The 20871-nt window shown below is 41.9% G+C and overlaps 1 protein-coding gene and 1 long non-coding RNA gene across 5 annotated transcripts in view; one reads left to right on the plus strand and one right to left on the minus strand.

The window, feature by feature from the left end:
* LOC105470069 (PC-esterase domain containing 1B) overlaps positions 1 to 20871 on the minus strand; it is a 157691-nt gene that overhangs the window by 88233 nt on the left and 48587 nt on the right. Inside the window, exon 4 of one of the 4 annotated variants that reach the window (XR_011609202.1) lies at positions 14388 to 15149. The exons of the other annotated variants lie outside the window; for them this stretch is intronic. The gene's annotated coding sequence lies outside the window, so the exon portion shown is untranslated. Of the gene's footprint in view, positions 1 to 14387; positions 15150 to 20871 lie in introns of those variants that run through there. 4 annotated transcript variants of the gene reach the window in all.
* Positions 2442 to 20871, plus strand: part of LOC105470070 (uncharacterized) — a 39230-nt gene continuing 20800 nt past the window's right edge. Inside the window, exon 1 of the long non-coding RNA XR_980248.3 lies at positions 2442 to 2776. This is a non-coding gene — a long non-coding RNA (uncharacterized lncRNA). The remainder of the gene's footprint in view (positions 2777 to 20871) is intronic.

Genomic DNA, 20871 nt, shown 5'->3' on the forward strand with positions numbered 1-20871 from the left:
AGGTTTTAGCAGATTAAAAACATGGCCTCACATACAAATAGTACTAACTGATGCCCTGATTGCCAATCCCTTGAAAAGATCTAGTAACCCTAATTAGACTAAATCAAGTTGCCATACAGAATTAGCAATTACACTGTACTTCGGGAAAGAGAATTTTTAAAAACAGAAATTTTTCCCAAAGTATTTCAAATTCATAAAGTTTTAAAATTATAAATTGGTGAGGACTTTATGCAGAATTGAGTTTCTGATTCAAGCCTTTCTGGAGAGCTTTAGACGATGAGGCTGCAATGGAAAGAACAATTTTGTGGGGAAGGAGGAATGTTGAATAGACTTTCCTTTGTCTGCTTAGGTCCTCCCTTACCCATTGTCATCTTATGGGACTTTTTATAGCTATTTGTGGTAAGAGAACTCCCATTTTCATTAGTGGAACTGCACTTCTACACTGGTCCAATTCAGGCAAATGGATAGAGCTCACAGCACCCTGGTTTAGGTAGGAGTCAAGCCACAGACTATCTGTCTTTACTCAGAGATAAGTGGCCATTATCATCCTCGTGCCTCTTTGTACTTTACTTTGACCAAATGATCCCTTTGGCTTTTGACTTATCCGGAATCTGCTGCTTAAATTGGCTAGCCTTTATTGGCATTCAGGATCTGTGGGTGGAAATTGATTGCTGGTATTTCTGAGATGTGAAAACCCTTATCCACCTACTTTGGTTGAAGTGGCTCTAGATTGCAAAGTACTGAATATGGCTGTTTACTTATATAAAAAATACAATAGAACCTTGTATATACATAGACTACCCTCTGGGGAAGAAGAGGTAGGCTTTGCGAAACAGAGTCAAGGTAGACTTTGACTTATCTCTACTATTTGAATTTTTCATAGTGAGAATATATTTGTATGTTATTTATATAATTAAAGTATCTTTAAAAAATTAGTTGAGAGACAAAAATACATAATTAATGTCATAGTCTCAATTCTATATCAAGGCTGGAAATAAGAGAAAAATCCCTATTCTCAGTAAGGTTGCACACATTTTAATGAAACAACCAGAGGAGAGACAGGAAGCATTCCTAGAGGTCTCTGGTGAAGAAACCGTCTATTCTTATAAAGGAATGACTCATGGATGACTCATGGCCTGTAGCTCCTTCCCCAGTCACCCTTGACTAAAATTCTTGACTAATTATCTTTGCATTTCTTCTTAGTGCCATCTTCCTCCCACTCTGTGCAGTGCCAGCTTGTGCCACTGCCATTTTGTGACCTCCCCTTTCTGCTGTTGACCTGATGTTGATGGGAGATCAATTTTCATTCTCATCCATTGCTACCAGTATGTCAGTCACTGTGCCTTCCCAGTCCCTAGCCACTTCTAAAGGAACTAGGTGCACCCACAGCTTTCCTGGGGTGACTGAACCTGGCTGGACCCCTAACTCGAGGGCAGCCCAGACTTCTATGCTTGTTAGAAGCCCATGAGATATTCCAGCATGAAAAGCCTTTCCAAACAAGGTAAAGTTGGCTTCTGCAGTCTAATTCTCAGGAACTAGAATTAAGAAACACTGAGAAAATTGAGCAGTATGTACTGAGAATTGTTGTTGAGATACTGCAAAAGAAAGAAGCCTTGAAGTAGAGCGGGGACCATGAGGGGTCATAAGTAAGTTAAAGTAGAAAGCGAGCGCAATCAGGGGGCGGACAGGCGTTAAGAGAAAAATTGTGAGAAAAAGGCGGGAAAGCCAGTCAGTAATGAAGAAGAACCAGAGATGCCCAAAAAACAAACTTACAGAGGGTCAGTGGGTCATGTTAATGGTGAGTGGCCTTCCAGAAGACTCAGAAGATCCCACACTTGCACTCCCAGAATCGTCTTGGCATCTAAATAACTTTCTCATTCCAATCTCCTTGAGACCTGGCTCTGACAACATTCCTACCCTTTCTGAAAGCTGGTGGTTCTGCTTTTCCTGGGCTTCCGGAGACTTTTTCATGAGGCTGAGATCACTGGCTCGTCTTTTCTAAAGGAATGGACATAGCATGTTCTTCATTACTTGAGGTGACCTAAGTTTTATTCTTAAAACCAAGAGAACCTAATTCAAATGGTCAGTCCCCTTACTATAAAAGGCAGAATGGAAACATTTGAGCAGAGTGGGAAAGCTGTGGCCTTCAAAGTGGACTGGTCTGAGTTTCAATACAGGACCTGCCAAATGTGAGCTGTGAGACTTTTGGGGCAAGTTACCTAACTATAATACTTTTAAGACTTGTCCTTTTTATCTTTAAATGGCTCCAGCTCAGGATCGCAGAGTGATCCAACAATGGTTTACGTAAGCAGCTGGCCTGATGCCTGACACAGACTTAACACTCAATACAAGTTCATACCCTTCCTTCTTCTCTCTGGATACTTCCTGTCTTGCACAATAAAGCCCAAACTACCCCACCCCTCCAGTGGCAGTAGCTACGGTTAAGATCGTCTGCTTCCTGTCTCACTGGGTTCTGCTGTTTTGTGTTCACACACTTCAAGAGTGAAACTCAATCTGTTCAAAGCTGTAAACATGAACTTTGGGTCAGAGTTTGGTCCCCTTTCATTTCGTATCTACTAAAAGTTAATTAGAAGCCCCATAATGCAATCAGTTGTTCAGGGCAGGGTGGTGGTGAGGATTACTTTCTTCATATCTACACTCATTCAGCCTGCCATCAACAAACATTTATTGAGTCACTATAGTGTGTAAAGGTAGTATAAAGATAGGAGGATCACAGCATTACACACAACGAAACTGGGGTACACAGGGACCGACGGTAAGTTTATTTCCGGTTTCACTTATTTAAGATTTGCAAAGGTATGTTGTATATTTGAAAAATGTAGTAAACATTGTGTAGTAGTGCTTAACTCTATTAACTGGATCTTAACTAGGACTAACTAGGATTTCATCTAAAAGTCTCTTGCAGGCCGAGTATGGTGGCTCATGCCTATAATTCCAGCACTTTGGGAGGCCAACACTGGTGGGGTCACTTGAGCCTAGGAGTTTGTGACCAGCCTGGGCAGCCTGACAAAACCCTGTGTCTACTAAAAATACAAAAATTAGCTGGGCATGGTGGTGCACACCTGTAGTCCCAGCTACTCAGGAGGCTGAGGTGGGAAGATTGCTTGAGACTGGGAGGTGGAGGTTGCAGTGAGCCAAGATGGCATCACTGCACTTCAGCCTAAATCACACGATTAGACTCTGTCTTTAAAAAAAAAAATGCCTCCTGCATATTGCCATAATGTCTTGCTCCTAGACAGGGCTCATTAAATATCGGTAGATGAAGGACTTAATAGCTGTTTCAGATGCTTCAGGAATTAGCAAACATCTGTAACTCTTGCTGAGCTAAACCGGAGTATTATATAGAAAAATACATAGTAGCATTATAATTATAGTGGTATTATGTTATCCTAAAATCATAAATTTAAGAGGCATCCAAACACATGTTCTTCCTGAGAAACTAATTCTGCCTATTTCCCCTGCTTACCTGCAAGACTACAGACTATAATTTTTGAAAATAGATCCGTATAAATCTTTCTGGAACTATTTATGTAAATGCTTTATTTTCCAGTAATCTCAGAGAACTGACTTTCTGTACCCTGCTAATCTCCTTCTCTCAAAACAAAACAAACAAAAAGAAAACATACTGCAGGAAACTGAGCATCCTCTATGATCTAATCCAGCAACACAGAAATATTGACATTCCACAAGCACTGACAATTATTTTTTAGGCCTAAAAGACAAGAGTAAGTGTAATTATGTTGCCAGTTTAAGATCTACCTTGGAAAAATACAAACTACACCATCAAGAACTCTGTATTGTGCCTGTAATCCTAGCACTTTGGGAGGTTGAGGAGGGTGGATCACTTGAGCTCAAGTGTTCGAGACCAGCCTATCCAATATGGTGGAACCCCATGCCCACTAAAAATACAAAAATTAGCCAGGTGTGATAGTGGGCACCTGTAATCCTAGCTACTCAGGGAGGCTGAGCAGAAGAATTGCTTTAACCTAGGAAGCAGAGGTTACAGTGAGCTGAGATCATACTAGGCAACAGAGTGAGACTCCATCTCAAAAAAATAAAAAATAAAAAAATTATGAAAACTCAATGAGAAAAAACTTAATTGGTAATTAACTCTTTCTGCCACCAAAATGTCAGGGGTATAGTCTATGTCCCATTGCTCGCTACACAGAAAGCCAATCACTGATACAATAAGTATTGCCAGGAAAGAAATGCTTTATTTGGGTGACGTGAGCCAGGGAGATGGGAAATAAGTCTCAAATCTGTCTCTCCAACTGACTAAAATTGGGGATTTATATATCAGGGAAGGAATGTAACTATGAGCAGGAAGACAGAAATCAGGGAGGAGTAAGGAAGAGGTGATGGTCAACCGGAAGCATGTGGTCAGTTAGGGAATCATGATGGGTGAGGGGTCTGGCATCTCATTGTCTGGATGCAGTGATCTGGTGAGTTTCAGTTCCTTGATACTATCTGAGAAAGCCTGATGATGATTTTCTGAGAAAGGAACTCAGATTGTAAGTTTCAAGCTTTAAGACCAGGAGGGTCAATTTCTATGTTTATTTTAAAAGACTGAAAACATCAGCTCTATGGGAAAATTGGGCTGGTTTCATTTCTACCGTACACAAATGTTTCTCCCAGATACTTATGTTAGGAAAGTCAGCATAAATCCCAATTTGTGTATCAAGAGACCTGCAAGAAAGTCTCTCATTTAAGTAATGGAAACTTAGACAATGTAGAAACCTAAGCCTAAAATAGCATTTACATTCTTTGGAAGCACTTGTCATCTGTGATATGATATACAGAATATTTCCATACCTTTGTCTAGAAAGTTGGCCAGAACTCATTTAAATCAGCAAAAATGTTGTTGGTTTAAAAAATGAAATGACAGACTGGGGGTGGTGGCTCAAGCCTGTAATCCTGACACTTTGGGAGGCCGAGGCAGGCAAATCACCTGACGTCGGGTGATCGAGACCAGCCTGACCAACATGGAGAAACCCAGTCTCTACTAAAAATACAAAATTAGCCAGGCATGGTGACACACGCTTATAATCCCAGCTACTCGGGAGGCTGAGGCAGGAGAATTGCTTGAACCAAGGAGGTGGAGGTTGCGGTGAGCCAAGATCACACCATTGTACTCCAGCCTGGGCAACAAGAGCGAAACTCCATCTCAAAAAAAAAAGGCAGACCTATTTTTCACATTGGAACCCTTCAAGTTCTGCAGCAAGGAGAAATCTGCTGCCTAGGTGGCTTCGAAATGCCAGTACTCAATGAAAGAAAATATCTCATCAAGGAAAAGATCAAGTTAAACCAGGAAAATAGGACATGGAATCTAACTACTGTCTCCTAAGTCAACACTTAATCGTTAGGTAAGTACCATAAGAGAAGATAATGGATGAAAAGGAACATCATAAAGGGAAAGAATCAAGATTACCAAAAATTGTTCAAGAAAGAGAATGACTAGAATCATCCTTTAGGATCCACACCACAAATCAGTTGGCATCATAGTGCACATTATAATGAAATCCAGTTACTTCTCATGATTAAAGGACTTGGGGTGGGGACCCAGACATACTACTTTCTCCAACTTCATTTCGTTTTAAGACACAATTTTCTTCCATCATTGTTAAACATTTAAGAAATTATTGCGTGTTTCACAATAGGAGAGGTCAGTATGTCTACCTGCTGGCACACTGAGGCTTTTTCCTTCTAGTTCGGCTGCTATTGTTCTTTTCTTTTCTTCGATAAAAGACCTGTTCTGTTTCCTTTGGCAATCGTTCCTGCACTGTCTTAGGTTTGGCATGCTTTCTGGGACTCCGGCCTGTTTAGAGCGATTCCAGAGGGCAGATCAGTCTTACACTTTCTTCCCCACTTTTCTCAGCTCCTCGAGGACAGCCTGAGCATGTTATGGCTTTTGACAGACAGATGTCAATCAAACAGCTCAGCCACCTAGGCTCTCCTCTCATTATTAGGGATGTTTTCCCTCCAGAATCCTCACTCTTACTTTGCTGTGTCTCAGGCAACAGTGATTCCATCTTTTCCACCAAGAAGTCATGCACTGAACCTTGCATTTTTCCCTGAAGTCTTTTTTTTCTCTCAGAATTGTTTTATGTTCTTTTGAGTAGCCTCGAATAACAACAGCAGCGTGTGTGCCTGTTAATTGTGCTATCTCTATGAGACTTCTCCTTGGAGCTCCTTTCGAGCTTAACAGAGAGTCTCTATATAGAAAGAATCACTGTGCACAGAAAGATACACTGGCTGGCACGACGAGGAGCTCTGTGAAAAGCAGCCTTTATTTTTGTTCAGTGAGATTAATCTGATTAATTCTAATGCTATTATATTTAAAAACAGCTCATCAAGAAGACAAGCAGAATGATGTAAGTTTGATGGCATTTTAGAGTTGCAAAACATATTCACAACACTCCCAGGAAACTGAAGCTCAGAAAGCAGTCCTATCTCCAAATTGCTAGATTTTTCACTACGTTCGACCATAGAGAGGTCCTTTCCTCCTCAAAGAGTTCTCAGTGAGCGCTCTTGTTTATTTCTCTCTGCCTAGGTGTGGTTATTAATTAATTAATTAGTTCAATGATTTGCTAATTTATTCATTCAATACCAGCTCCTAAAGCCCCCTGTTCATTCCCAAAAGGATTTAGGGTGGAATGTTATTTTTCATGAAGGAAAACAAAAGGACAATCTTGTTACTCAGCATTTTCTTCACAGAATCCTCTGTCTCAGTGCTGGGTATCTGCTCCTTATCTCTCCCAGCCAAAGAGCAGAGCCAATTCATTGCCAATTGCCTTTGCCTTTCTCTTCTGGGCGGCTTTGAAGTATCTGGTTAGAACAGTGCCTGGACGCCTCTCCCCCTTGTACTGCTTCCCTCTGAAGATAAATGGTTTATAAGTATCTCCTTTGAGCTGAAACCCCCCATGTGCAAAACATCTTATAAAGAAAAAGAAATTTCAAGGAGCTTTCCACTGGCTTTCCCTAGAAACAGTTAAGTGTCCGTGCATTTAAAATGAATATACATGATGGCAGGATGTGACACTGGCTGGATCCATCAGAGCTTGTTCACAGAAACAGACTGATACATGGAAATTTGTCCATACATTTCCCACTAAGCATACATTTGTTTTTTTCATGTATACTAACCCTGGAATGACTGCTTTTACAGAAATGTATGGCCTTCTTTACCTGGCCTCTTTCGATTGCCATTGTGAGTTCTAAATTCCGCCTGCCTGAGACCTAACTGTGCCGTACAGCTTTTTTTCATTTCCCTCATCTGCTTCAGGAAAATGTTCCTAGTGATTCTAGGGAAATTTTCTGATTAGAAGGATTCAAACAAAGAAAATGGCTCAGTTGATAAACATGACCATCTTCCACTTCAAAATGGACATACTCTTTGCCATATGTCGGGAATTATGGAGAGATTCTTTATCATCCCATTATACTCAGCTGTTGTTTACTTTTTGTGAATTGAATGTTGACAATTATAGTCTGAGGGTTTTTTTAACAGCATATGCTGAACATGATAAAATATTTAGAGCAACTTACTTTGGACTTATAATTATGCTACATCTTTCAGCCCATTTATGACTAAATTAGAACCTTTAGTAATGTTTGGTGACAACTCCCACACTTTGTAAGCACCACAGAAAAAATATAATTTATTTAATTGGTTTTCATTTGGAAGGGAAATAACCCCATTTCAAGCATCTCAGTGTTAGAAAAGACACTGCATATTCCCCACAAAAATACACAGATGCTCATACATTTGGGGAATTAACATATATCTTCCACAAGGAAACTCAGGAAGGTTATTTCATCATTAATTTACAGCCATTCCTTTTACCTATGTATTTTTGCAGAATCACTATCAATCATCTCCTCCTTCCATCACATATTCTTTACAGAAGCCCTGAACTTCAGGCAGAGATGAGGCTGTTAAATTCTTGTGGGTTTCCAGTGCCACCACAGACAGACTAAATGGCATAATTCATTCAGTAAGTATTTAAGGAGTGCCTACCCTACGCCAGGTCTGTGCTGGGCACTGGGATTTTGAGATGAACTAAATATGGTCCTTTCTTCAAACAGTTCATGACTTAAAGGCAGAGACAAAGAAGAAAATGCACAATTAAAATTCTGTAGAGAAGAGGGGACTCAGAAGGGCATCTAACTTGGCCAGAATGAGAGAACAGGGGTGAAGCAGGGCAACTGGAAATATTACCAAGAGCAAGTGACTCTTGAGTGGGTAAAGGGGAGAGGGGAGCTTCATGCAGCGACACCCCCCATTCAAAGGCATGAAGGCAGGAGAAGGCTCCCCTGAGTCAGTGGTAGTCATTAGTTCGGGGTTGGGGAAAAGAGGTGAAGAGATTCAGACTAAAATGTTAGGTACAGAATAGATGGTGCTGGGCTTTGCACTGAGCTTTATACTGAAGGCAGTAGGCAGCCCAAGAAAGATTTTGCATTTTCTCTGGTTTATGATCCAGGAGGGTAGACAGGAGCTGGACAGAGGGCACTCTATGCCAGATAAACCTAGACCAGGATCAAGGACAGATTTGAGTGGCCATTTAAGGTGGATCAAATACGTTTTGTTTTGTTTGTTTGCTTGAGACGGTGTCTCACTCTGTCACCCAGGCTGGGGCGCAGTGCGCTATCTCGGCTCACTGCAAGCTCCTCCTCCCAGGTTCACGCCATTCTCCCACTTCAACCTCCGGAGTAGCTGGGACTACAGGCGCCCACCAGCACGCCCAGCTAATTTTGTTTTTGTATTTTTAGTAGAGATGGGGTTTCACCGTATTAGCCAGGATGGTCTCGATCTCCTGACCTCGTCATTCGCCCACCTCGGCCTCTCAAAGTGCTGGGATTACAGGCGTGAGCCACCGCGCCTGGCTGATCCAATGTTTTAAATGTAGATAATCTTACTTGTAGGAAAGCCCAGGCAGAAAAACTGGAGGAAAGAAAACATGACTCATTCCCTTCCTATGACATTCTTTTGTGTCTGAGCTTTAATACTACAAGGTGGGGACATAGACTCTTCTAATGATAGCTGGCTATTTAGCACTTACTTTAATCAGGCCTGGTGCTGAGGCACTTTGCATTGAAGGGGATCAGAATATGCCACCCCAAAATATGCCACTTTAGTGTGAGGATTATTTTCAGATGAGAGCAACTGAGAATCAACAGATGCAGAAAGAGTTATTTCCTCTCCCCTTATCTGACTAAAAGCAGGGCACAAATTTGCCTTCGTGATGGTGTTTCCTCTGTGCCAGTAAGGGAAGAACAACCCATCGCCACAGTCTAACCACTTCTTCAAGTTTCACTCCCTTTTTTGTGAACTCCTGAGCATGTAAATATTAATAAAAGTTGTGTGTCTGCTCTCTGTCTTTTGTTAGTTTAATTTGCATGCTCCCAGGAAAAGAATTTAAGAGAGTAGAGGAAAATTTTTTCCTCCCCAACAACGTACATCATCTCACTGAACCCTTATCCCTCTTAGTGACTAAGGTACATACCCCATTTTCTAGATCCAAAAACGAAACTAAGAGACATTAAGGAGCTGGTCTAAGGTCACGTAGCTAACAGGTGGCAGAGCTGGGATTTGTACCCCTGCCTACACGACCACACAGCCTGAACATCTAGCAACTGTCCTGTAATTCCAGTGTGTAGGAAACACAATCTAACAGAGTTAGCAGACAGGGATTGGGGCAGCAGAAAATCCTTATTCTAATTCTGGCCCCACTACTATCAACAAAATATTAATCATGTAAATATTTGTGTTGTTCTTTGTAGTTCTGATAATAAAGTCATTGCATTAGTGATATGACCTTGAGTAAATTGTGTAACCTATCTATGTCCTAACGTTTTCCCATGAATCGGCACATGGCTTTTAAATTCCTACTATGTTTTAAGCCCCATTCTAATTGGAAGACTGTAATCTTTTATTTTGTTTGAAATAAAATAGCAATGATTTTCACCCTCTTTGTCAGCCCACAAACAAAACAGTAGATATTTACATTCTGTGGTTACAAGAAAATAAAACAGAAGGTCCTTTCAGTTCTGCTAAATGCAAAATGAACGCATATGCAGGCCAGGTGGGGAAGAGAGGGGCTGCATTTTTGTCTTGGGCATTAACCGATGTGAGTAAGTGATCAATTGTTATAATTTGAAAGAGGAAGGGAAGCAGAAGAGCTCCTGTGGATGCTGTTATTTGAAGTAGGTGCATGCTCTATCCTTATCTGGGTAACCTGACTGTCTCAGGCTTGACTAAGCTGCAAGTTCCAAGTTGGTCAGATTAACACTGTTTACCTCATCTCAAAGCTCTGAGCGGTCACCGAGGGAGTCCCTAGGAGAGTCATTGCTGATAGAGAGGGTGAGGAGGGCGTAAACTGTAGTTCCCCAGGCTTTTGGACACGGCTTTTGTTGAGGCGATTCAGAGAATGGTGAGGAGCACAAGAGAGCCAGTAGAATAGAGACAGAGCTGAGGTGGGAAGAAAAGATGGAGCAAGACATAGCAGTTGCTGTCCAGGCGCTGTGGCTTGTGCCTGTAATCCCAGCACTTTGGGAGGCCAAGGCAGGTGGATCACCTGAGATCAGGAGTTTGAGACAAGCCTTGCCAACATGGTGAAACCCCGTATCTACTAAAAATTCAAAAAAATTAGCTGGGCGTGGCAGCAAGTGCCTGTAAACCCAGTTACTTGGGAGACTGAGGCAGGAGAATTGCTTGAACCCAGGAGGTGGAGGTTGCAGTGAGCCAAGATTGCACCATTGCATTCCAGCCTGGGCGATAAGAGTGAAACTCCTTCGCCAAAAAAAAAAAAAAAAAGTAAAACAAACAAACAAACAGAAAAAACAACATAGCAGCTGCTGCAGGAGTGAAATTTCAAAAAGTGGTGATGAGACATTTAAAAAGGGTGTATGATATGTAAATTTCTCTTTAGTCTACAAACAAAATTACAACGAAACTCTGCCTGATTAAATGTTGTGCTGGTTATTTGACTGTTTGCCTCCAGATCCATCCTTTGTGTCTGCTCTGGATATATGACTGTTGCAAGCTATGATACCCAGGCTCTCTTGACCACCTTTTTTAGCCTCGCTTAACCAGCGAGAGGTACTGTTGGAGATTGGAGGTTGGGAGGAAAGGGGAAGCCAAGGTATTTCTTGTCCTCTTTTTCTGCCACGGGAGCATATCTGGCAGCAGCTGCCCTCCTCTGTGGCTCCGGCTCTTGCCTGAATATTTCTGTTATAATGCTAGTGTCTATCAAGGGACCCCCAGATCCTTTGTCTTTCAGTCTTAAGGGTGGGTGGTGGCTTCCCACTTGCTAAGCTTTGGGATGCCTCATCCACCCTAGTGACTAGTTTAGCTCCTCTAACACCTTTGTAATTCATTCTCCATATTTAATGCCTTCTATTTAATAACCTGATGGGACCCTGATCAATACAGAGGAGAGGTCCTTTTTTTCCTCTCCTGGTTTCTATAACGAGGAAATTCTCCATGCACATGTTTTATTTCCCTTAGCCCTTTTATTCATCCCACCCCTTGGGCTCTGGAGTGAGCAATTGGATGGCAATTTTGGAAGAATCGCTGAGCATGTTGGATCAACTTTGCTGCTTCCTACTGAGAGTGGGCATTCCAAGAATGCACAGTGTCTCCCTGTATTGCAAGTCTTGCCTGGGCAAGACTGCTCTAGCCTAGCAAATGCCTGACTATGGGCAAGTCTGTCTAATTTTAGCCCACTTGACCACCAGACCTAAAACCTAGTCTTCCAGCCTGGCCTCTGCTGGTAACAAAGGTGATCCCCATTTGCTCTACCTTTATTTCTTCAACTTGTTCAGGATGCAAGTGAGCAAAAAGAGCGCCATTTATTGCAGCTCCCTCCTTCAGAGACTTTAACATTATTCATCAATTCTTTTGGAACTGGATTTCTGATTTTTTAAATATGCTACAGTAACAGAGAAGGCCTAAAGGTAGGGGGGGCTGGACTGAGCTGATGAGACAATGCTTGCCTCCTTAGCAATCTGGGACTCACCAGTTGAACCCACATGTGTCTAAGGATCAGCCCTGCTTATTGCTTACTTCCCAACTGCACGCTCTCACCCAACAGGACTACATTGGTGCCATTGAGCTAGAATATTATTCTCAATGGCCAGATGCTTTGACCAAAATTAACGTCTGCTCATGCAGTTGGAACCCTACCTTATGATGTTGCTGTTGGAAGTAAAGGCCTACTGTACTTCAGTGTCAGTAAGGTTGATTTCCAGTGTATTTCCTTATGATTTCTGGAAACACTGTCATCCCTAGCTCCCAAGGCAAGACCTTCCTCCCTCATGCAGAATTCTTCCATGGTCATCCCCATCATTCTTTCTGTAATCTGTCTGCTTTGGAACCACCTGGCATGATTTGAACACATGTATATATGTCTAGTCCCCTCAGATGTATGTGGCTGAGATTTTTTTCTCCCTAGGAGGCTCCTCAGATTCTATATAACTCAGGGGTTCAACGTATATACCAGGGGAGGGTTATCCCTACACTGCACTCTCCAGAAGCATCTAAGTCTCAGCTATGACCTTGTGCCTATATATATACACACACACACACATATATATATACACGTATTTTTTTTTTGAGATGGAGTTTTGTTCTTGTTGCCCAGGCTGGAGTGCAATTGGCACAATCTCAGCTCACTGCAACCTCCACCTCCCAGGTTCAAGTGATTCTCCTGCATCAGCCTGCCAAGTAGCTGGGATTACAGGCACGTGCCACCACGCCCAGCTAATTTTTTTGTATTTTTAGTAGAAACGGGGTTTCACCATATTAGCCAGGCTGATGTCGAACCCCTGACCTCAGGTGATCTGCCTGCCTCAGCCTCCCAAAGTGCTGGGATTATAGGCGTGAGCCATTGTGCCCAGCGGCCAACATATATTTTAAAGGTTGAGCCCAAGGTAAAGAATCCTGCCTTCTAGACACTATTTTCTCCATTTTCTATTCTCTTTGACTAATTCCCATAAATGTAGTGGAGAAAACGTGAGTTATTGCAATAGTTAGACAAGAATGCCTTACAAAAGAGCACATTTCTGACTGGGTGTGGTGGCTCACGCCTGTAATCCCAGCACTTTGGGAGGCCAAGATCACCTGAGGTGAGGAGTTCAAGACCAGTCTGACAAATATGGAGAAACCCCCTCTCTACTAAAAAATACAAAATTTGCTGGGCGTGGTTGTGCATGCCTATAATCCCAGCTACTTGGGAGGCTGAAGCAGGAGAATTGCTTGAACCCAGGAGGCGGAGGTTGCGGTGAGCCTAGATCGCGCCTCTGCACTCTAGCCTGGGCAACAAGAGGGAAACTGTCTCAAAAAAAAAGAAGAGCATATTTCTTCAGCTGTATTTGAATACCATGATGGGGTCAGGATTCTGGGACAAGAAGTAGCCAAACTGAGAAACAGATTAGGACCCTGCTGCAGAGGATGTACTTCAGCCCCAAGCCTGATGGAGTCAATGGAATTGAGGTCATTTATAACAATTCTACAGAGAAACACTGCAGGCTGACTTAGAGCCACTTGCATTTCTAATGAAATTTCAGTGATAGGGAACCACTGAGCATGTGGTGGATTCTTTCTTCCTTCTTTATTTTATCCTTGTGGAGCACCAGTGCGTGGCATCCAATATGGGAGTAACCAGTGACGAAGGAATCAATGAAGTTTTAGGGAATTTCCAAGCAGATCACATTGCTCTCATAAAGAAGGACAACCACATTTGGTGCAGCAGTTTAAGACCACTTATTTTTAAAATGCCGATTTAGCCCTTTTCTTCTTATTTCTAAAACCCTAATTTTTCTTCTACCCTTTTGAATCTTTGTCCTTTTATGTTTACCACCTTTCTCCCTCTTATCTATGGACAACAAACTCCTTGTTATGTGACATGATTAAAGAAGATGGATTTTCTTTTGATTAATGGATCCCAAAAAGAATGGAGCAACTCCTCCTGCTACTACCAACCTCCCTGTTCTTAAGCAAGTTGTTTAACCTCTCCAGGATTTATATTTCTCACTCTTAAGTGACATTAGGAAGAGGAATTCTATGGATCTCCTGAAAGGCATGAGTGGAAGATTAAAAAAAAAAGTTGGAAACTTTCTTATTACCTGGTTGTGGTGATGCACACCTGCAGTCTCAGCTACTTACTCCGGAGGCTGAGGTGGAAGGATTGCTTGAGCCTGGGAAGTTGAGGCTTCAGTGAGCTGTAGTAGTGCCACTGCACTCTAGCCTGGGCAACAGAGTGAGATCAGAAAGAAGGAAGGGAGGGAGGGAGGGAGGGAGGGAGGGAGGGAGGGAGGAAGGAAGGAAGGAAGGAAGGAAGGAAGGAAGGAAGGAAGGAAGGAAGGAAGGAAGGAAGGAAGGAAGGAAGGAAGGAAGGAAGGAAGGAAGGAAAGAAACAAAACACTTTCTTGAAAGTTAAGCCAGGTGCAGAGGCTCACACTTGTGATCCCAGAACTTTGGGAAGTGGAGGCGGGGAGATGGCTTGAGGCCAGAAGTCCCAGACCAGCCTGGAAAACATAGCAAGTGGCTCCATCTCTACAAAATAAAGTCAGCAGAGTGTGGTGGTGTGTCTGTGTAGTCCTAGCTACTCAGGAGGCTGAGGCAGGAGGGTCGTTTGAGCTCAGGAGTTTGAGGCTGCAGTGAGCTAGGATTGCAACACTGCACTTCAGCTTGGGCAACAGAGGGAGACCCTGTCTCTAAAACAAAACAAAAAGAAAGGAAAAAGAAAGTTAAAAGTCCTGTATTTTATACATAGATCATTGTCACCAGTGTAATCACAAAGGGCCAAGTGTGATCACCAGTACAGTGAGAGCCAGATATAGTATGGTTTTCTTCTTTGAGGTCCATAGGCCCCCACAGTTCCTGTGTGTATATCTTGCTCATCAGAATCTTCTCCTTTGAATGAGAGACACAGAAAAACATATTCAAGAGAGAAATAGCGATGAAAAATGTGTGATTCTGATAATGGTTCAGGAAGGAAACACCTTTCTTTGGATGTAAATTGAGGTTACCTGGGAGCTGAGGAGAGAGGTTCCTGTGTGACTCCAAGATCTTTTGGGCAGGTTTGTGTGATGTGGCCTCATCCTTATAGTAAGGAGGATAAGAACGACTGGGAAAGAAACATTAAAGATATGTGTGAGAGTGGGGAAATTGATGGTGTGATAATGATAATGACAGCTACTATTTATCTAATGGCTACCAAATGCCAGGCGCTTTACTCAGCTTTGTACTACATTCATCTCTCATCTTCCCACTGTACTATGCGTTAGGTGTTATGATTCTTTGCAGATCAGGGCATAGGTTGAGACAGGGTTGTTAACTTGCCCAAAGTCATAAAACTACTAAATGGCAGAACCATGATGAGCCCAGACGAATTTAACTGTTTTTGTTTTTTGCTTAGCTAGACTGATGTTTCTAAGTTCCAAGGGAAGGTGGGAGCCACCAATCTTTGAAAAGAAGAAAGAGGAGAAAAGAATGACAAGATGACGAGGACTCCAAGACATGTTCTAATGGCCTCCAGGCCTCCAGAGGGAAGGAGCTGAGTCTGTATTTTCACTGTCATATCCTCAGCACCCAGTCCAGTCCTGACAAAAGTTAAGTGCTCAATAAACATTCGTTGAGTGAGTAAATAAGTGAAGGAAAAAATAAATACATTGTCACAGAGACTTTTTGAAGGGTAGAGAAGAGAAAATGAGAAAGTTTGGGTTGATTTTGTATGTTGCATGTCTTTAGCAGAGATATGAAGGGGTGAAAAAAAGTAGGTAAGATTCTGAAAAGCCATTTGGGGAATGCAATAGAGAAGCCAACTAAAGATGAAAGCAGGAAGAGCTGTACAGTGACAATAACCCTCTGGAAGTTTGCATGAATTTGTCAATTATTTGTCTCTTGGTCAGGGGGCTATAGAAAGGGATTTAGAGTTTCTTTCTATTTCATGTAATAATCTGCTATCACTACCATTAATTTTTTTTTTTTTTTTTTTGAGACCGGGTCTCTCACTCTGTCGCCCAGACTGGAGTGCAGTGACGTGGTATCGGCTCACCTCAACCTGCACCTCCCAGGCTCAAGTGATTCTCCTGCCTTACCCTCCTTCTACCATTATTTCTTTCTTTCTTTTTTTTGAGATAGAGTCTCACGTTATTGCCCATGCTGGAGTGCAGTGACACAATAGCGGCTCACTGCAGCCTCCTGCCGCAGCCTCCTGAGTAGCTGGGATTACAGGCTCCCGCCACCATGCCCGGCTAATTTTTGTATTTTTAGTAGAGATGGGGTTGTGCCATGTTGGCCAGGCAGGTCTCAAACCTCTGACCTCAGGTGATTCGCCTGCCCTGGCCTCCCAAAGTGCTGGGATTATAGGCGTGAGCTACTGCGCCAGGCCCGAACTACCACTAATTTTTTTAAAAACCCACTAATTAAAAATCTGTCATGGCTGGGCACAGTGGCTCAGGCCTGTAATCCTAGCCCTTTGGGAGGCTGAGGTGGGCGGATCACCTAAGGTCAGGGGTTCAAGACCAGCCTGGCCAAACCCCGTCTCTACTGAAAATACAAAACTTAGCCAGGTGTGGTGGTACGCACCTGTAATCCCAGCTAGTTGGGAGGCTGAGGTAGGATATTGCTTGAACCCGGGAAGCAGAGATTGCACTGAGCCGAGATCATGCCATTGCAATCAGCTTGGGTAACACAGCAAGACCCTGTCTCAAAACAACAACAACAAACCTGTCACATGCAACGTAATGCAACATATTTTATAAAATGAGGATTTGAGATTACAGTCTCAGTTAAGTGGTTGAAGAAACTCACAAGTAGTGCCCCAGAGTAATAGGAGTCAAATTAGGTGTGCTTTAAATGCACATCTTTAAATGTCTATTTAAATAATAATTATTGCTATATATAGTTTCAATTTCACTCATAAATATTTCAGTATATGTCTATAAATGGTACAGATTCTTTTTAAAAACATAACCACTGTATAATTTTCACACCAAAAAGAAATTAAGGCCGGGCACGGTGGCTCATACCTATAATCCCAATGACTTGGGAGGCTGAGGTGGGAGGATCACGTGAGCCCAAGAGTTCAAGATCAGCCTGGGCAAGATGGTGAGACTGTCTTGAAAAAAAGTTTTTAAAAATTAGCCAGGTATGGTGGTGTGTTCTTGTGGTCCCAGCTACTCAGGAGACTGAGATGGGAGGATTGCTTGAACCCAGGAATTTGGGGCTGCAGTGAGCTATGATCGTGTCTCTGCACTCCAGCCTGGACAATGGAATGAGACCCGGTCTCTAAAAGCAAATGAACAAACAAACAAAAAACCCAAAGAAACAAGAAATTAAAATGACTTTAATGACATCGAACATCCAGTGAATGCTCAAATTTTCCCAATGTTTATTTTTTAACAGATATTCTATCAAATCAGAATCCAAGTATGATGTACACATACAATGTAATTAGTTTATATGAATCTTTTTATCTATAAGTCCCCTCTCTCATTGTCTCTATTTATGTGTGATAGAAGTGAAGTCTTCCATCTGTTGAGTTCCCCAGTCTGGAGTTTGCTGATTGCATCCCCAGGTGTCATGTAACATGTTCCTCTGGTCTCTTGTGTTATCTGAAAACAGAATTTGATTCTAGAAACTTGAAGAGATTTGACTTTTCTAGCAAGAAACCTTCATAAGCTCCAGGTGCGGTGGCTCACGCCTGTAGTTACGGCACTTTGGGAGGCGGAGGTAGGCGGATTACTTGAGGTTAAGAGTTCGAGACTAGCCTGATCAACATGGTGAAACCCTGTCTCTGCTAAAGATACAAAAATTAGCTGGGCATAGTGGCAGGTGCCTGCAATCCCAGCTACTTGTGAGGCTGAGGCAGGAGAATCACTTGCACCTGGGAGGTGGAGGTTGCAGTGAACCGAGATTGCGCCACTGCACTCCAGCCTGGGTGACAGAGCAAGTCTCCATCTCACAAAAAAAAAAAAAAAAAAAAAAGAAAGAAAGAAAAATCCTTCATAAGAGGTAATGTATGCTTCTATCAGAAAGAACATAAAGCCTGGACATCTCTTTTTTGAGAAATTGGCATCCACTGATGGTCATGGTCTAGGTTTATTATTTCATCAGAGGCTGCAAAATGATAATACTCTATCACTCATTCATTTATTAGCTAAAATTCTCTTTAAGAGAGAGATTCTTCTCATCTACTAGTTACCCTGAGGTATAGTTTATATATGTAAACACAGGACAAATGTTTTACTCTTCCTTTTTAACTTTTTTTTTTGAGTGGGTTGGTTCTCTAGCATCTGCCAGAGGTTACCAGCAACAAGTACAGATTCTGTACACAGCCAAACTTCCTGGGATCAGAATCCCAATTTGGCCAGTTGCTAGCCAGATAATTGAGAGACAGGCTTTTTTTTTTTTTTTTTTTTTTTTTCATGTCTCTTGAATCATATGAGCTAGGCTTTTAAATCTTCTGAGTGTCACCTTCCCCATTTGTAAATTGGTGAACTCAGTGGTATCTTCATCCAAGGTTTATTTTGAGGATTAAATGAGAATATATGGAGAGAGAGCCTCATTTGAATATAAGTGTATGTTAGTGTTATATATATTAGAGAGAATATATGTGTGCATGTGTGTGTCTATATATGTTAAAGAAAGCCTTGGCACATAGTAACACTTATATTGAGCATATAGTAAGCCCAATGTAATATTGGCTGCCATTAGCGTTGTTATTATTGTTCTTTTTAAGTAGTCTTGGGTGGATTCTAGGCAATGGTATTTTGTGAAAAGACCCCAAGTGATTCTACCATGAAGCCAGGGTGGAGAATCACAATATTGTGAGGTTTAAAAAAATAATATTTACAAAGCAGGAGAATGAGATGACTCTAGTTGTGTTTTTTTAAAGCCAGCATGGAGATTGACCCTCTGCTCTTTCACTCACTAATAGTGTGAGCTTCTGCAAGTGAGTTAACCTCTCTAAGCCTCAGTTTCTCCATCAGAAATAAGTCTAATAGTGCACAGCTCATAGAGCGGCTGCGAGGATTATCAGTTCTGCACAATGCCTGCCACAGAGTCAGTGCTCAGTAAGTGTTAGCTGCAATGTGTTGAAAAACTGCAGCACAGGCCAGAGTCTGTGTCCAAACGACACGTCTTTCTGTGCCTAAATTTTTCTCTCCATATAACTAGTGTGTTCTGCCTTTTCACCCTTTCTTTATTTAAAACAGAAAGGTAAGCACTAGGAATTTGAGAAAAATATATTCCACACAAACACATAAAATGGAAAGGTATCTGTGCTGGGTGTGATTAACAGCTGGGTGTTAACAGTAGTTCATGGTAGAACATTTTAATTTAAATGGTATTTTAAAGGGAGAATCTTCAAATTGGCTAAGCAAATAAATAAAGGCCACCTGAACAGCTCAGTGACCAAGTCCAGATGGATTTTCGGTTATCTTATTTGTACTTCCTGCTTTATCAAATGTTTCATCCCTCTTCCTGTTTCACAGCTTTAAGTCACTTCTTTTGTTGTTCTCTACACACTATAAATTCCAGGCATTTCATTCGAGATGCTGTGCTTTAAAAAGAAGGTATTTTGTTTTCGCAATATCCTAATTCATCATTCATAAAGACAACAGACAAGATAGTCTTTAAGACACAGATGTTAAGGAATGAATTATTGATCACACCATAAACAAGTTGAAAGATAAAACACATTAGACCAAGCAATTTTTTTTTCCGAAGCTTTCACACTCCAACCCTGGAGATCTAACAGTAATAGAGAAAAATACCGTATGTACAAGTAGGACCAACTGGAATAATCAGAGGCCATATTTTTTTTAAGGCAGTGGTTCCCAATCTTTCCAGCACTGACATCCCCTTTTACCGTTTCCCCTCCCAAAGGGCTCTGTGTTTTGAAAAGCTGAATGCACCGGACTACATTTATCAATATTTAATTTCTTTCCCCATGTTTTATTAATCAAAGGCATCTGGAACTGTCAAGCAGAACACCCAATCAGTATGAGACAATCTGGGCGACTAGATTGAATCGCTATAATTCTAGCTAAAAGCGAGAAAATATTTGAACTCAAACCATCTTTAATCTGAAAATAGACATTGTATTTTCTCTCCTGGCGTTAAGAATGTGGATGACAATCCTGACATTCAGGGCCTTTCCATTTTTTGGTTCCAATCTAAAATTGGAACAAAAATTTTGGTAGCGGAATAATGGCTTCCCCAAGATGTCGTAATCTCAGGAGCCTATGAATGTGTTGTTTCCTGGCAAAAGGGAATAAAGGTTGCAGGTGGAATTAGGATTGCTAACGTAAAGTGAGATTACCCTGGATCATTGGTGGACCCAATGTAATTACAAGTGTCCTTAAACGTGGAAGCAGGAGGCAGAAGATGTGATGTGATGTGATGTGAGAAAGACTCCACCAGCCATTGCTGGCTTTGAAAATGAAAGGGAGTTACAAGCCAAGGAATGTGAGCAGCTTCTGCCTGCAAAAGGCAGAACAATGAATTCTCCTGTAGGGCCTGCGGGAAGGAACACAGCTCTGCTGATGCCTTGAATTTAGCCCAGGGAGGCCATTAGAGTTCTGACCTCCAGAACTGTAAAATAATAAATGTGTGTTGTCTTAAGTCACTCAGCTTGTGGCGATTTGGTTGTTTTATTGATTTATTTATTTATTTATTTATTTATTTATTTATTTAGACGGAGTTCATTCTTGTTGCCCAGGCTGGAGTGCATTGGTGCAATCTTGGCTCACTGCAACCTCTGCCTTCCAGGTTCAAGCAATTCTCCTGCCTCAGCCTTCCAAGTAGCTGGGATTACAGGTGGCCACCATCACGCCCAGCTA

The sequence above is a fragment of the Macaca nemestrina genome, chromosome 10 (genome assembly GCF_043159975.1).
Source record: "Macaca nemestrina isolate mMacNem1 chromosome 10, mMacNem.hap1, whole genome shotgun sequence".
NCBI lineage: Eukaryota > Metazoa > Chordata > Mammalia > Primates > Cercopithecidae > Macaca > Macaca nemestrina.